Genomic DNA, 16309 nt, shown 5'->3' with positions numbered 1-16309 from the left:
GTGTCTCCATGCCCCCGCGGCATGTCTATGAAGAGGGTTATGGCATGGCCAATAGTAGTAGCTGTAGATGCTTGCATGCCTGGATTTTGACCACCAAATGTAACAAAGAGGTCATCAGATTTTCTGAACTGCTGAGGCTGTGGAAAAGAAAACATGGAAGAAACAAACTACTTTAGGCAAAATGGCCAGATGGGTTCGGAGGACAATGTGTATCTCGCTTACCCTTCTAGCGGAAGTGGGTTAAAAAGGTATATGTGACAGGACAGTCAAAACAATATTCACGTCCCAGACTGGGTGTGGCCTCTTAACTGGAGGATGCAATCTTAGAAGGGCATCCCCAGTGTCTCCGATCAATAGGATTTGCAGAGGTGAAGGATTATGCTCCCACATTTCGGTATGCACTGATGGACGCTAAATAGATGTGGCACGATACGACAGACAGCAGAAGAAGGAGGGTGTCATACAAATGTCACCACATCATCTAAGGTACTCATCAGTGGGTTGATAGACCAGTGACAAAATCTGTCCCACTTAGTCTTGTATAGATAACGGGTAGATTGCTTCCTACCAGCCTGGATAATCCTTTTGTTTTCCTGAGGAAAGGCCCACATGACCCAATGTTAGGTGTTCAGGAACCAGGATGCTAAGTTGAGCAATTGAGGACAGAAACTTGCCCTGCTGTTGGTGTAACTAGTCATGCCAATCTGGATGGGGAATGGGACATTCACTGCGGAACCCCAACCTGCTCGAAATATCATAAGTGGGCTGGCCTTTGTGGGGCTATTAGTACAAGCTGATGTCCACTGATGTCTTCATCTTGGCCAGGAGCCTGGGTATCAGGGGGAATGGCGGAGTAGCACAGAAGAACACTGCATTGCAAAAGATGAACAGAGCGTCCCTCAGTGACCCCGCTCCTGTACCACAAAGGGAGGCAAAGAGGGGGCACATTCCATTCTGGAGGCTCACAAACAGATCCACTGGAGGGTGACCCCAAAAACTGAAAAATCGGTTGGAATGCTGAGAGTTTGATCTCGCATTCTTGGTTGGAGTGCTGTAGCCTGCTGAGGAGATATGATAGGTGGATTGCCGAGAGCACAATGTTGTGGAGCTGTGACCATTCCCATATTGAGACTGCCAGATGACAAAGGGGCGGTGATCTGGGTACACCCTGTTTGTTTATGTATAACATTGACGTTGAGCTGTCCGTCAGAACCAAGACAGCCTTACCATAGATGTTTGGTAGACATACCAGTAGGGCATTGAAGATTGCCTACAGCTCCAGGACATTAATATGCTGTGTTCTCGCTTGGCTGGACCACAACCAATGGACTTTTAAGACCTTTAGCTTTAGGGATGGAACATAGGAGTAAGCCAACTTGAGTGTTTGTTCTCAGTGCATGATGCACATTTGGAACGCTGGTCTCCCGAGAGCAATTCTCAGCTTGCTGTATGATCCCCACTGAATTTTTCTGGTGTACTGACTGCGCTACCATTTGTGGCATGGATTTCTGGGGGTTTCGATCCAAAAAAGAGAAAATACTGGCCAGCATATGAGAAAGTAGGCATGGGGTGATAGCAAGAGATACTCCATATACAGGCACATGTAGAGGGAACAAAGAGTGGGGGCCCCCCAACTCCCTGACCCAACCCATGGGGAAGGATTGGCACCAACAAACAACCTGGTAGGGCCCCTGCTGCAGGTTGAGAGGGGTCCCCATCAACCCTCGACAGTGTCAGGTCTCTGTTGCATACCTTCACCCTTCTGCAAAAGTCATCTTCCTCCCGTGGGCACCTGGCTCCTGGATATACCGGGAGAGGAAATCTATATATGACTGTCTTATACCGGCCCTGTGTTCCATAGTAAAGGAATATGGTTGGATGGCCATGGACCTTCTTAGGATACAAGAGTAGGTCTCTTGGTTCCTGGCCATCCACACCGAAGGAGAATGGTCAGTGACTAATTTGAATCTGCGCCCAGTCAGATAATAGCAAAGGCTATGTATGGCCCACTTTACAGCCAGACATTCCAACTCCATCACCAGATCGTTTTTCTCTCTAGGAAAGAGCTTGCGACTGTTGTACAATATGGGCTTCTCCTCATAGTCTTGGACTTGTGATATGACTGCCTCCACTACTAATGAAGCGGCAGAAGTCTGGAGAAAATATTCCTTTGAGAAGTCAGCACAGCCAACAAAGTGCTCTTTTTAACAAAATGCTTTCTTTAGTCTTTTAAAAGCCATTTGGGTCTCTTAATCCCAACACACAGGGTTGTGATGTGTCTGGGTCAGTTTCTCCGCCGGGGTGGGGGGAGGGGGAGCATCAAGGTCTGCTAGTTCTGAAATGTTGGGGATGAATATTCAGTAATATTCCACCAGCCCCAGAAAAGCATGGATGTCCTTTTTGGTTAGGTGCTGTGGGACACTTTGAACACCCTCCACCTTACTGTGCTAGGGTAGCACCAATCAGTTTTCCCACCTGTTATCCGAGGTATTTTACGGATGACTGGGCTAAGTGACAATTTGCTGGGTTGGCAATGAGATGGGCCTTTCTCAGTTGACCGCTGTTAGGTGTCTCAAGTGATCTTCTCATATTTTACTGTACACAACAATATCATCAAGACAGGCCCCAGCCAAGGTCCTATTGGGTGGTCAAGACGTGATACATCAGTCTTTGAAACATAGCCGAGGCCAAATGGTAAGACAGTAAATTGAACGAGATCTTCCGGTGTAGAAAAAGCAGTCTTTGGCTGGGCGCCTTCATCAAGGGGCACATGCCAGTAACACTGAATTCCAGCGCTGAAATACATTTTGTGTCTCCAAGGGTTTCCACCAGTTTGTCTATTCGGGACAGGGGTATGCACCTAAACTGGACATTTCATGTAATCTTCGGAAATCAATGCAAAAATGGCAGCCGTTATCAGTCTTTGGTACCAGAATGATCAGGGAAGACCATAAATTGTAGGATTTTTCAATTACACCGAACTCCAACATTTTTCTCAGCTCTTCTTTGAAGATTTTCTTCCTGGCCTTAGGTAGCTGGTACAGTTTCATCCTGAACATTCTTGCAGGTGGCCCTGGTATCTTCCCAGGCTTCGGTCAGAGCTGTCATAGGTCAAACATAGGGGACCGACAACTAGATATTTTTCAAAGGCTTTTGTTTTATTAAAGTAAAAGAAAAGGCCTCACTTAGCCCTACTTCTAAGCCTAAACTAGAAAAGAACAAAAGGGGGGCTCTTCAGGACGCCTTGCATGAATCAACTCTGTTCTCCGTCCAAACCTGCCCCACCCTTCTTAAATTGTGGAATGATACAAAATACTATGCGCTATTCACCCAACCTATTGAGTCTTCAATTAGAAAGGAGATATGGATCCAGCAGCGGGAGTCTCAAACACTGTGAACCCTCCGCAAAAGGTAAAAAATGTAGTGAAACTATGATAGGAACTGTTACAAGACTATCTCAGAGCTTGGAACTAGTATTCTTAATAGGTGGTCAAAATAACAATACAAACCGAACTGGTCGAAATACGTCTCGGCTATATCTATGGATTATTGCACAACTTAAATACAAGAATACCACCCTCGAGTCAATGTTTGGACTATTCTTAAGAATCCTATGATTAAGTGTATTGTTATTTTGACCACCCATCAAGAATACTAGTTCCAAGCGCGGAGATGGTCTTGTAACAGTTACTATCATAGTGCCCTACCCTTCTCGCTGCCTCTACCACTAACAAACGAAACAAAAAAACGAAGCCTAGAGAAGTGTTCTTACTCCCCTTACTTGGCTTGTGCTGGTTGGTGCGTAACTGCTTCGCAATCAAGAGCCGATAATAATAGGTATCCCCCACCCCCTGGATTCACATCCAGTCAGTAGAGCAGCCACTTTCAATTGATGAAATGGGATCTTAAGTGTTGGACTCTCAGCTTAGGACACGAAGTTCTTACAAGCTTCTTCCAGAAGAAGCTCCGTTCTTCGAGTCTCTACGACGTACACTGATGCAGGGACTGGGCCATCTAAGAGATGTAAATCTTCTCATTGGACCTCAGTCCTTTCTCCCACACCCTGCTTTGGTTCACTCAGTGTCGTCAAGATCTTCCACTTCTTAAATTTCCAGCAATAAGTTCTTTTCACACACCAATTGGGGCTATAGGTTGGCCAGGTTTAATGACATTGGTGAGGCTTCCCAGAATACATAACACTACCTTCACCTCGCCCGCCCCCTCAATAACTCCAGCTCCCACGTCTAAGGGATACTGACTTGGGGGCAATCTACCCATACATCCCTTCTGGTGCATCTACCCTAGGGCTGGTCTCGACTAGGGCCTTGCACCGGGGTGGAACAATCACCTCCTCATCTCCATACAGCTCCCATCCTGCGGCCCAGGGTACTGGTCTGGCAGGGACTCAGGTAGTCTTAATCACACTATCATCAACAATTTCTGTGGCTGTGGGTGACCTCTAGATCAGGGGCTACACAATCTCAGTGACACGCGTCACAGATATCCTCAAGAAAACACCAACTTCCGAAGCTAGATCAAGGTCTTTATTTTGTCTCAAACAGAGTTGCATTGGGCCAATTCTCTCTCTCTCTCTCTCTCTCTCTCTCTATCTCTCTCTCTTCTCCCCTGTTGTAAAGACTGGAGGGGGGTGTCTGTACTTCCACTCTCTATATGGTAGAGGAGCGGCACAGAGGACCCCAGCCAAGATTCTCTATTATTGGTAACGTAGTCGAGCAATCAAGGCCTAGCTTCTCAGGAGGTGATGCGTGCTGGTTCTTAAGTACAGTGTAGTCCCCAGCCCCCACAAAGGAATGTCCACACACTGTATTACTGAAAACACAGTCTTTACATAATTAATATTCAAAGGTATGTACACGATCACAATAACGCACTTTGTACTCGGAAATCAACAATGATAAATATATACAATTCTAACGTGGTACCACCAATGTTATCAAATCTCATTAAAGTGCATAAAATGTCACACAGATCAATAACGAGGAAACCAGCAATAGAGATAGGAAGGAACGCAAGATGGTTGAAACAATAGGCAGATTCCTGACCCCTACCGCTAGGCAAAGTTCTGTGTGGAGATCCCCCCCACCTGGGCAACCTGTAAAATAAAGATACATAGCACAAGCCCAGTCCATATATTGTCTTATTTCTTCCTATTAAGGTTTCACCCCCCAATGTACCTGGTGGAGTAGAGTTCTTCGAAGACGCGTCAGTGGATCCTTCTTGAGTAACTCCCTTTAAAGCAGGAGCCACGGATCATCGAGAGGTGTCGAAGATGGTGAACTTGTCGTCGACGGCGGCGATGAGAAGTTCAAGGGTGCCGAGACCCCAATGTCGATCCAGGCGGTGCTCGTCAGCGACGCCCTGCGAGGAAGAGGTGTGCGGGGCACCTCAGCGATAGATTGTTCAGGACCGCAAAGAGTTTCGGAAGAACTGTGGCCCAACAAGGGCGTTGAGTCGTCGAAGTCTTTGAGGTCGTGAGGTGGCGGGAAACCCACCGGCGGATTCTCCTCGGCGGGTTGGTCGTCCTCGACTTTCTCCGGCGGGACAAAGCGGTCGACCTTGCGGACAAGGAAGTCCTTGAATTCAAATGTTCTTAGGCAAAGGAGCAGGCGGCTCCGGTCTTCGGCGACACAGCGTCAAGTGGTCCCCACGGCTGGGCAACACAACTTCGACGGGCCTCCAGCGGTTACACAAACCTGCCAACCCTGGTCGACAGCAATGGACTCCGACAGCGGCGAAGTCCGGGTGCTTTGCTGTGTTCTCCTCAGCGGTCCCGTCTCCGGTTGGCAGCCTTTCGAGGGTCTGATTTCCAGGGAGCTTCGGCGAAGGTTAGCGGTGCTCGATGGTCCCTCGGAGCACGGGAAGAGGGCGCCTTACCAGGTCCTCTCTCGAATCAGTCTTCAACGGATTCGGCAGCTTTCAGATCGATCGAAGCAAATGCAACAGCAAGTCGTCTTCTTCCAGCTGGGTGTCAAGGATCAGCAGTTCGTTACTCTTAATGTGAAGACACAGCTTCTGAACGTTTCTGAACAATTTCCAGTGGTGAGAGGTCCCCAGATATACTATCTTGTCTCTCATCCACACTGCTGGGTCACTCTCAGCAGCCAATCATACAGAAGGGCATTCCTGCAGTCAGTCAGCCAATCAGGCACACAGTGCATTCAGGCCATCCTCCTCCCTCTCAGACACTCACAACAAGGAATGTGGATTGGGATTAGTACCCGGCCATTCAACACTACCTCCTGCATTCAGGCCAGTTTCGGGCAGGGCTGTCTCAGTCTGTCTCTCATGCCAGAAACCAGACAACCACAACAAGAAGTGCATATTGGTCACACACTCCATTCACTCAGGTCCCACCCACAGGAGGCACTCACAACATACAATACTGGGAAGGCTCCAGCTAGTCTGGCCGGGCCTTCACAACAACACCATATATGGCACTTACACCCAACAGCCAGTCAGGGGGAAGGGACAGAGTCAAGGCTTCCCAGGATTTTGGGAAAACAAGGTAATAGGTAATAGAAAGCAAGAGGCCACAGGGGCCATCTTGTTTTCCATCAGGAATCAACTGATTCCAATGGCAGGGCCGGGGTATCCCAAAATGGAGGATACTCAGCGCAACTGTCACATTCAGCATGCAGCTGCCACCAGCCCATACCCTGCTCTGTGGGCCCCCACAGGTGCCCAAAAACATACACTAGGGGCACAGGGTTGTACCCCCACCCATGGGTGCCATAAGGGTATCCCACGGGTCCGTTCACCAAACCAAAAGAGACAGAGCTGCACCGCCAGGAGTCCCACATGAACTTCTGCGCGGAAAATACAACAGAACACATGATAAAAGGCAGTAAAGGACAAGGATACGCAGGCCCTGTCCCTCCGATGCATTTCCAGCATCACACCTGTCCCATGGGCTATGACCTCGCTAGCCGAGGCATCCCTAAATCCCAAATCCCTAAATCCCAAGATGTTCACTAGACATCAGAACTCCTACCTAAAAGTCTGGGTTTAGAGGTGAGGAGCTAAAGGCAACTGCCTGGTCTCTCGCTCTTCTTCCGGGATCAATCTAGGTGGAGCCTACCAGGATTCCCACAAGGAGATAAATAAGTGGTACCTTCCAATAACCCATGACTCACTCAGTCCTGGTCTTTCAACCTCATGTTCCTTGCCCTAATGTTCCTGTTACATTCCCTTTCTTCTACTATTCTCTTATCTACTCTACCTCCCCCTCTCTCTACTGCTCTCTGTCCCTCACACAGGCCTCCAGATAAGGTGTGTACCCGGCCTTTTTACGCATGAAAATCTTGTAAATACGACAGCTTTATTATTTTCCTGTGTACATTTACACACAGGTTTAGAGCAGAGGGCAGTGCAAAGGTCAGGTCACTTGACAGAAAGCAGAAGGCTTCTTTTGATTTTTATCTACATGGATGTAATTGCAAGCCACCTCTGAAACAGAATGCATTTCTCTGAAGCTTTTCATAAAAAGAAACTGCACTCTGTGATAAAAGGAATGGTTTCTTTCCATTCAGCTTCAGAAGCACTGTGCATATTTTCCTCAAATTTTAGGATTGTATAATTAATAAGATGGAAAACTAAGTTGCAATTGAGAATTTATATTTTGTAACAAATTATGCTTTTCTTTCCAGTGAAAGCAAACCAGTATTGCACAATTGTATTTTTCAGAGTTACTGTGCTGTGTGCATAATCACGCGGAGGCAGATCATTTTTACACTTATAATTTAATTTACACTCTAATTATAAAAACAGTATGTAAAATGATGACTATGCACAGTTGAGTTTACATCCATTCAACCTTGCAGTCAATGGCGTACATTACTATAAATGGTCAGTGGCAGCAGTCTTGGCTCAAGGGTGAGTGATTGTCATTACACCAATCACAGGTGTTCTAGCCTCTCAAATCTTCAAGACTACAATTAAAACATCCAAAACCTGATTCTCCAGAAGTGCAAGCACTGTTCGAAAACAAACAAATGAAAGTTACATTGGTAAATGAAATAGAAACTCACCAAAACCTGCCCCTGTGATAATCCAGATAGGTATTTAACTTTATATAGCGTCATAAATAGGTTTTCCAACATATAGGTACTGTGATTATTATACCTCAGTCGACACTCAGTTAATGGACCTCAGGAGGATGTTAGCCAATAAGATAGCTCAGCCGGTTTAGCATTCGTTTCTGCAATCTGTGCGTGATCTGTAGGTTGCATGTTCGAATCCCGGCAAGTCCAGCTCAGCCTTGCATCCTTTTGAGATCGCTAAAGGAGTACCGACTTTGGTTTGGTGATAATTGTGACAAATATTTGTATTTGTATTTGTATTTTATTTATTTGTATTGCGCTCCTTGCCCAAAGGCTTGCGGGCGCATGTTTGGTAGGCAGTAGCAAGTTACAGAGAGGACGTTTCAGGATACAGACAGGGTGATACAGTATACCATTACAGATGCAAGTAACAAAGATAGTAACAACAAAGTAGCAGTACCCGGAGGTTACAGAATAGGGGTACGAGCTGTGTGCAGTTATAAGTTACAAGCTGTCTTGTTCCCGTAACCAAAGTTTAGCTTTGGCTTTGAATGCGTGGCATTGCGGAATGTTCCTTAGGGCATTGGGAAGTGAGTTCCAGAGCTTGGCAGCAAGGACCGGAAAACTTGACCCTCCTGCCGAACGTAGTTTGAATCTGGGGATATCCAGTGTGTGCACCTGGGCGGCTCTCAAGGGTCTAGTGTTTGTGTGTTGCGAGAAGCGTGATACTAAGTAGGCAGGAGCTGCATTGTTCTGTGCCTTGTCTGTGAGCACAAGTGATTTGAGTGATATGCGGTGCGAGATAGGTAACCACTGGATGTTGCGTCTAATATTGGAGATGTGATTCCGTCTAGGTAAGTTGAGTGCTGCCCTTATGGCGTTGTTTTGTGTGACCTGGAGTTTGTCCAGATTTCTTTGGCTAGTCCCAAGGTAGAGGGCGTTACAGTAGTCGATTTTGGATAAGATGAGGGTTCACGCGAGGGTCAAGCAATTATCCGGAGTCAGGAATGGCCTGCAGGCTGTGATCAATTTGCAGGTGTAGGAAGATGCAGAGACAACTGCATTGGTTTGTCGCGTGAGAGACAGGGTGGAGTCGAGGTAGATTCCTAGGGTTTTGGTCACATTGGCCACTTTGATGTCAATCCCATCAATAGTGAAGGATTTGTAGTTAGCGTCGAGTTTCGCGAGTTTAGATTGGGAGCCCAGGATGATTAACTCCGTTTTTTCGTCATTAAGGCAGAGCCCATGATTAGCCATCCAAGCCTGGATGACGGTGTAGACCATGTTGAGGGTTTTAGAGTCGGTTACAAAATCACCAGTGATAGGGATGAGTATCTGGGTGTCATCCGCATAATTAGTGTAGGAGACACCCAGAAAGTCAAGGATATCGAAGAGTGGTTTAGTGAACACATTGTAAAGTGTGGGCGATACACAAGATCCTTGTGGGACTCCACAAGGGACGTGGGAAGGGTCGGCCGCTGCCAGTGGAGAGAAAACCCTCATGGTTCTGTTGGCAAGGAATGTTCTATGTACAGCGCTTTGCCAAAAGCGCTATATAACTAGCCATTTGACCATTAGATTAGATATAGAATTTAGCAGTCCTTACCTCTCTGCACTATTGTATCATAACATTGACATACCATTAGGTAGTAATAGCTCCAGAAATGAGGACTTAACATCAAAAGACAATTCTGCTATCAAACCTCAAAACACACAATACAGTTCAAGTTTGCTTTATTATGTAATTGGCTAGGTTTCTGTGATTTCAACATTTGATTAAATACAGGAGAGAACAAATGGCCAGACCTTGGAGAAATAATGAAAGGTGTATTCTGTCACAATGCAGAAAGCTTCCACATAGTAATGATTTACATACAGTTTTTGCACATGTCGGTTGGATGTCGCATACATTTTACAGAAAAGTCATTTTTACTCTCTTAAAATCACATTTACTCTCAAAGTTTAAAAATAGGGAGTAAAATACGCCCACCTCAAAATCTTATCTGGAGCACTGCACATTTCCTCCATCTAACTATCCTTGCTCTCTACTCGGACCTTCCCACTCCACTCTACTACTACTCCTCCTCCTCCTCCTCTCTTACCACTCACTACTTACTCTGTTCCCAAGCCTCTCTTATGCACACTACACTACACCACACCTTCCACAGTTACTCTGCTTTCACCCTCTCAATCATACGTCTCACTCGCCCTCCTACTCTCATTCAAGGCATACATTAGTTTTTAAAAAACGGATTAGCAGAATTTGCAAATTACAATTTTCTTGATTAGCAAACAAAGTTATTTATTTTGCAGTTTGACATTGATATTTTAATGTCACCAAAAGTTGTTTCTCCCCAAGATATAAAATGAGCAACAACACAGCATTTTTGTGTACCGCTGAAGAAAGATTAGTGAGAGGAGTGTCTTTAAAATGTACAGGTTAGTTCCATGAATGAACACAAATAAATAGATATGATAAAAAGGCTCTGAAAACGGTTTGCAGTGCAAGGCTCTGTGCAACTGGGTGCAGTCAGTGTTGCACAGGGCAGTGTCTTGTATATTGTATGGTAGCCCCAACATTTGCTGTGTAAATTCAGAAGTTTCATAAATGAAAAGGGTAACAATGTTAAAGGAAAGTCATAGCTGAAGAGTAAATGCATGGTATGGTGATGCAGCGGGCAGGGTATAGGTCAACTTCAAGTGGACAAGCTGGCCCTTGCCTGTCATTGATATTAACTGTTTTCAATATAGGCTAAGGGATTGGATTGAAACAACTGAATTATTATGTAACTATCCATCCCTGTTACATCTAAGCCCAGAGCACAAGAAAAGAAGGGGTGGTAGCACCTTTGACCATATACTCCAGTACATCAGCTAGAAACTATTTCCTTAGGTTTGATTGGAACCAGCTTGCGACCAAGGAGATCCTATTTAGGTATAACATGATTGATCAAACAGACTTGAAATGTAGATTTTGTGGGGATGAAAAGACTGAAACTATTAGACACATCGTCGTGGAGTGTTCCTTCCTGCAACCATTGCGTAAAAGATACTTTAGCAGGTATTTGGGTTCAGGGGACATTATAGATGCGGGACGTCCTTTGAAAGCATGTGGTTTAGTTACCTCCGACCTGATAGCTCTAGTAGGTTTCCTAAAATCATCAGGGTTGAGTTAAACATTTGATTCATTTATGTGCCTGATTTTAGAATTTTTAACAAATTGTATGAAGATTTTATATTTTCAGTTATGTGAGATTGAGGGATGATTTGTACGGTTAAAGGCTGCATGTCAGCCATTTCACTAAATAAAAAAAATATAACGTCCAATATCACTTTTGGGAGAGAACAGGGCCACTAAAGGTCCTCAAGACTGAGCCAGGTAGGCCCAAGCACAGGATTCCAGCCCTGCACACCCATGAAAGCAACCTTAATTGCTATTAGCACTCAGAGCCCCATCTGGAGACAATGCCCTGTTTTACAGTAGCAATACTGAAATTAAGAATTACTTAGCTTACATTTTTCATAATGGAATTGCAGGGCTGCCCTTTAAAAAAATGAAGTAAATACATACTGGTCTTTGCCAAACAGGATATAGCTTGCTTAGTAAAGGTATCATCCCGATGATTTCTGGTTTGCAATTATTTGAAAAAGAAAGTTCTTGCCTAGCACCCACACAAAGGCATTTGGAACAAGCAGTGAACAGAGACCTATGGGTGGAGAAAGCCCTGAGGGCAAGAGAGTAATGCAGGTTGATCTGTGTTTTCATTGAACAGGGCAATTTAAATAGCTAGCTGTGCTACACAGGTGTCAATTTAATTAGCAAACCTACAGAATTTGCTATGCGACACTGCTTATTTTATGCTTTATGCTCATTCATCCTCCACTTCCCCACCAGGCATGCACTCTCAATCCCCAGTATCACGTTCCTTCACCAACAAATATCTCACCTTGCACATGCTTGCTGTAATCGTCCGCCACACACTGTCTCTCCCTCTCCCTCACCCTCTCCCTCCCTCCCCCTTGGTCCCCCCTTCTCCTGCCTTGACCGCACCCAAACAACCTACAGTGAACCACACTCCACATGTTCCTCCATTTCACTTCTCCCCTTCCCACTGCCCTTTCCACTCAGTTGGTTTCCCAAGCCAATTGCTACCTTTCTTTTCCACCTGGAGCAGGTGACAATGGTGTTAAAAACATATCTCCCCTTAAGTCTTGGGCTCTTTGTGAAAGCAGGACCACTGGAATCTTGCAAGGATGGACCGCTTTGCAAAAAGTCAAGCTTAGAGTTTGTCCTTGATGCGAGATGGGCGTTTGGGAGCCCGTCTCCCAAGTCCAATTCTCTGCTTGCTATATGCTCGCCAACACCTCTCCCTTCACTGGATTATTTTGCGCTGTTTGCCACACAGGCCAGTACGTGAGGAGGTAGGCATGGGGTGATAGCAAGCCATACTATGTACATTTAACTATGGCGTGGTGGAGGGGACAGACACTGGGGCCCTCTCAAATCCCTCACGCTGCCTCTTTGGCAGAACTCACTCTACACCTTGGCAGCCCACCATGGCCCTTGAACCAAAGCAGTGTGCTATCTTTCCTGCATTGCAAGTGTTCCCTTTCAGTCTTGGACCATGACTGTCACCTAGGGAACCGTTCCGAGGTTGTTGAAGCTGTGTCCCATAATGGTGTCCACAGTGGCACAATTGAAGTCCAGAGAGCAACAGGAGTGCAAAGAAGGAGCAATGGAAATTGCTAAAAGATTAAAAAAGGGGGGGGGGGGGAGGTTCAAAAGGGTGAAGGCATAGGGAGTGTGGGACACTGAAGCCTCCCCTCCCCCCCAAGAAAATCAGAACATTCCACACAAAAAACGTGTTACCTTGGGATTATTTTTCAGGGAGCCAAGAAAATGGGAAATTTGCTTTTCTAACATAGAAGCAATGCCACCTGTTATCAAAAGGATTTTGAAGTTTATAAGCTGCCCAGATCACTATTATCAAGTCCATTTTGGAGCAAATTAATTTGTGTTTCAAACCCATTCTTTCCAGTATGGGCCTCAAGATGGGCCTGAATAGGTTGTTCAATAAACTCACTGGTTTCCCATAGCTATTTGTGTCCCCCCTCTCCTCTCCCACATGTTAACCTAAGAAGGCAACTGTGGCTCAGGGAAGTGGATGGAAAAAAGGTGAATTTATATACGGATGATTCCCAGAATAGCCCATTAACTGCATGCGAGGGACCAGTCTCCACAACACACCAGGAATCCCTCAAAGGTTTCCTGGTAGGGCCCAAAGACTGCTTGGGCAGCAGCCTACGGCTGCATTCAGACCAGGGAACCAACATACTGAAGTACTCCAAGTACTGTTTACTGGCGCGGCGGGCCGAAATTAAGTGGATTCAAGAGCTTTACTTCATCCGAGCTCGGATCCTTTCATCGCGGCTCACCTACTGCTGTGCAATCGAACGTCCGACGGGAGGATGTCTTTTCAAGCTGCACAGACAAGCCTGACCGATAGAAAGCAAAGAAGGTTTTTGTGCTCGTATGTGCACGCAGTGCTCATTGTGCACGTAGTGACCCTCAGCAACCAGAGAGTAGGCTTTGTTAATTTTTGTGTCTGTGCGCTGAAACATCTTTCTCTTTAATTTACTTTAGGGTTCTGTGACATGCAGACTCCGCCCCCCTGGCTCTCCCACCACCCTCTGGCCAAGATATATTCCCACAAAGCAGCACACCCGCAACCTCAAGTACTCTGTTTACTGTTCACGGTGCACGGCACGGGTGCGGAGTGCGCAGAATTAAACGATTTAGTCGCACTGCAGGTCGTTTTTAAGCTACTTGGCGGTGTGGTGGAAGGTTGGTTGAGGGTGTGCCTTGAATTTTTCTCATTTGCAGGGTGAGTTCATTGGTTGAGGAGGGAGGTTGTTAATAACTTTTCAAAGAATATCTCCCCAATGATTTGAGTGACTAATAATTAACAAAGTATAGTCAGTTGTAGTTCCATTTGAATTTGATTTCATCCTTTGTACACTATGGAGACTACCCTTACAAATGGTAAAAAACGGAAGGATTGCTCTTCAAAAACCCAACCCAATCTTGAATCTCCCAAAAATGTAAAGAAAAAAAAAAACAGCCCTCTCTTTCTCTAAATGGGAAACGCTCTTTTCTCTAAATGTCTACGCACATTGAAGAAATTATACCTGTTAATGAGAAGAGCTATAACCCGGAGATACAAAACAGCAAACTTCCTGTAAATGATCTATGCTCACTAAAAAAAGCAAACGAAGACATTACGCAAGATCCGTTTGCGGCAGCAGCTAATTCGCATATGGATCATAACATTGCTGCTGAGATACATGAAAACAAATACTCTATGGCAGATATCTCCGTGCTTGCACCTGTAATCATGGCAGATCTGGACAAGAGAGTACGGTTGTCCCTTGGTCCTTCGACGCCTGTAGCCACAAATGGGAACTACAGAGAACATGTATATTTACATAAGTCCACCATGAAGGAACCTATGAGCCCCTTGCGCTAGCGTGAGCAAAAAGAGTCTAAATTCGCACAAAAATTGCAATTTCCTAATCCTAGTTCGCCTACTGCGAAGTATGCAACAGAAACAAAACCTCAAAATGTTATGCCTGCGCAAAGGAACTTGGAGCCCTCTATACCTGTTTTTAACTTTTCAAATCTTCCTGAAGTTCCGCTCACTCAAGAAAATATGGAAGAGGAACTGACTGAGCCAAATACTCATGATTTTCCTGTGCTCACGAGAATTCTATATTTATTAGATCAAGGGCATGAATTTTCTCATCTGTTGTTGCGGGAGTTAAAAAATGATGACTGACAACACCGCAAAATTACTGAAAATAGAAGGATATATTCTAGCACAGAAGGCATGTCACAAACATCACCTGAATTGCCCCGAAAGAGCGGCCTTAATTGTAAAAAAAGAGTTAATAAATAGAACTCCAGAGATTGAAAAAATGGACAAGGGATCTCAAACATCGGTCGATCCCCTCCTTCTAAATGGTGTTCCTGTTACTTTCTCGCAAATAACACATCGCAAAGATGACACAGCGAATGATACCAGGAGCAAACCTTTGAGCAAGCCAATCGACTATATGGAAATTGCAAGATTACAACACGAAAGGATACTACAGGTTGAAAAAAATCTTAGTACAGATGAATCCTAAAGAAAACATTCTTGAGATAATTGCTTCTGCTGAAGCATCAGAGACAAAATTGATTACGAATGGACAGAGTCCAGACAGTCCTTCTATACTCATTAATATCATCGAACAAGATAAACTACTTGAAATTCAAGAGAAAGAAATGGTTCCAAGAGAAAACTTATTTTATTTCAAGAAAAGCACCATCAGAAAGCCATAACAAGAAGACACAAAAATAAAGGGAGTGCTTTAGTTGCAGAAAAAACCACAATAGTGAAAAACCCAGAAATTACCAGTTCCAACAAGAACCAAACAAGTAAAGGTAAAAATTCACAAAACATTACGCCACCTGAGCAAATCTTGAATTTAAGCGAGCTGAATGAGGAAAGCAAAAAGGTTTGCAGATTAGCTCTACAATCCGTAACGGGAAGAGCTCTGCACAGTTGGTAAATACAAATTCAGGCTCTAAATTGATGGTTCGAGACTTGGAAGTGATTGCTTCAAAAGTAAATTCACCAACGCAAAAAGACCATAGTCCAAGTCCACACATGTTAAGACAGCCAAATCTAACTTCGTTTTTCACAGATATTATAGTGAAGAAAACTGATACCTTCTTGAGAAATGATAAAAATAATGAAAAAGAGGGATCCGTGGGAAAAAAATCATCTCCCGAGACCATTGAGGAGACATGCTTGAACCAAATTGCATTAGTTGAAAAATCTAAAATAATTCCCCCACTTTCTGAGGTAATTTCGAATAGAGCAAGTGTGGGTCATGATAATGGCCCTATGAAAAAAAAAAAACAGGCACTCGAACATAACTCAGAACTCACTATGTCTATGCAGATAATGTTGTCGATTCTTCAATCTCCCTACAAGGAGATTTTGAAGTGTCAGCCGAATTCACAATCCAAAACAATGACTCAAGAAGGGTTAGTACTGACAAATCAATCATACAAGGCTACTGAGAATAGGGACGAACAGAGAAATGAAGATAATAAGACTGAACTGAATTCAGTGGTTTGCCCTGAAGCGGTTAATTTGAATGCATCACACACCTTCCATTCAATTCCGAATGAGATGAAAAAC

The 16309-nt window shown here is 44.8% G+C and overlaps 1 protein-coding gene across 1 annotated transcript in view; it reads right to left on the bottom strand.

The window, feature by feature from the left end:
• The window catches only part of NFATC3 (nuclear factor of activated T cells 3), a 1594447-nt gene that overhangs the window by 661668 nt on the left and 916470 nt on the right, over positions 1 to 16309 (bottom strand). The window lies entirely within an intron of this gene.

This window comes from Ambystoma mexicanum, chromosome 1q (assembly GCF_040938575.1).
Source record: "Ambystoma mexicanum isolate Mex_15411 chromosome 1q, UKY_AmexF1_1, whole genome shotgun sequence".
NCBI lineage: Eukaryota > Metazoa > Chordata > Amphibia > Caudata > Ambystomatidae > Ambystoma > Ambystoma mexicanum.
Note: the sequence above shows the minus strand (reverse complement) of the source record. Positions and strands in the feature narration are given on the sequence as shown.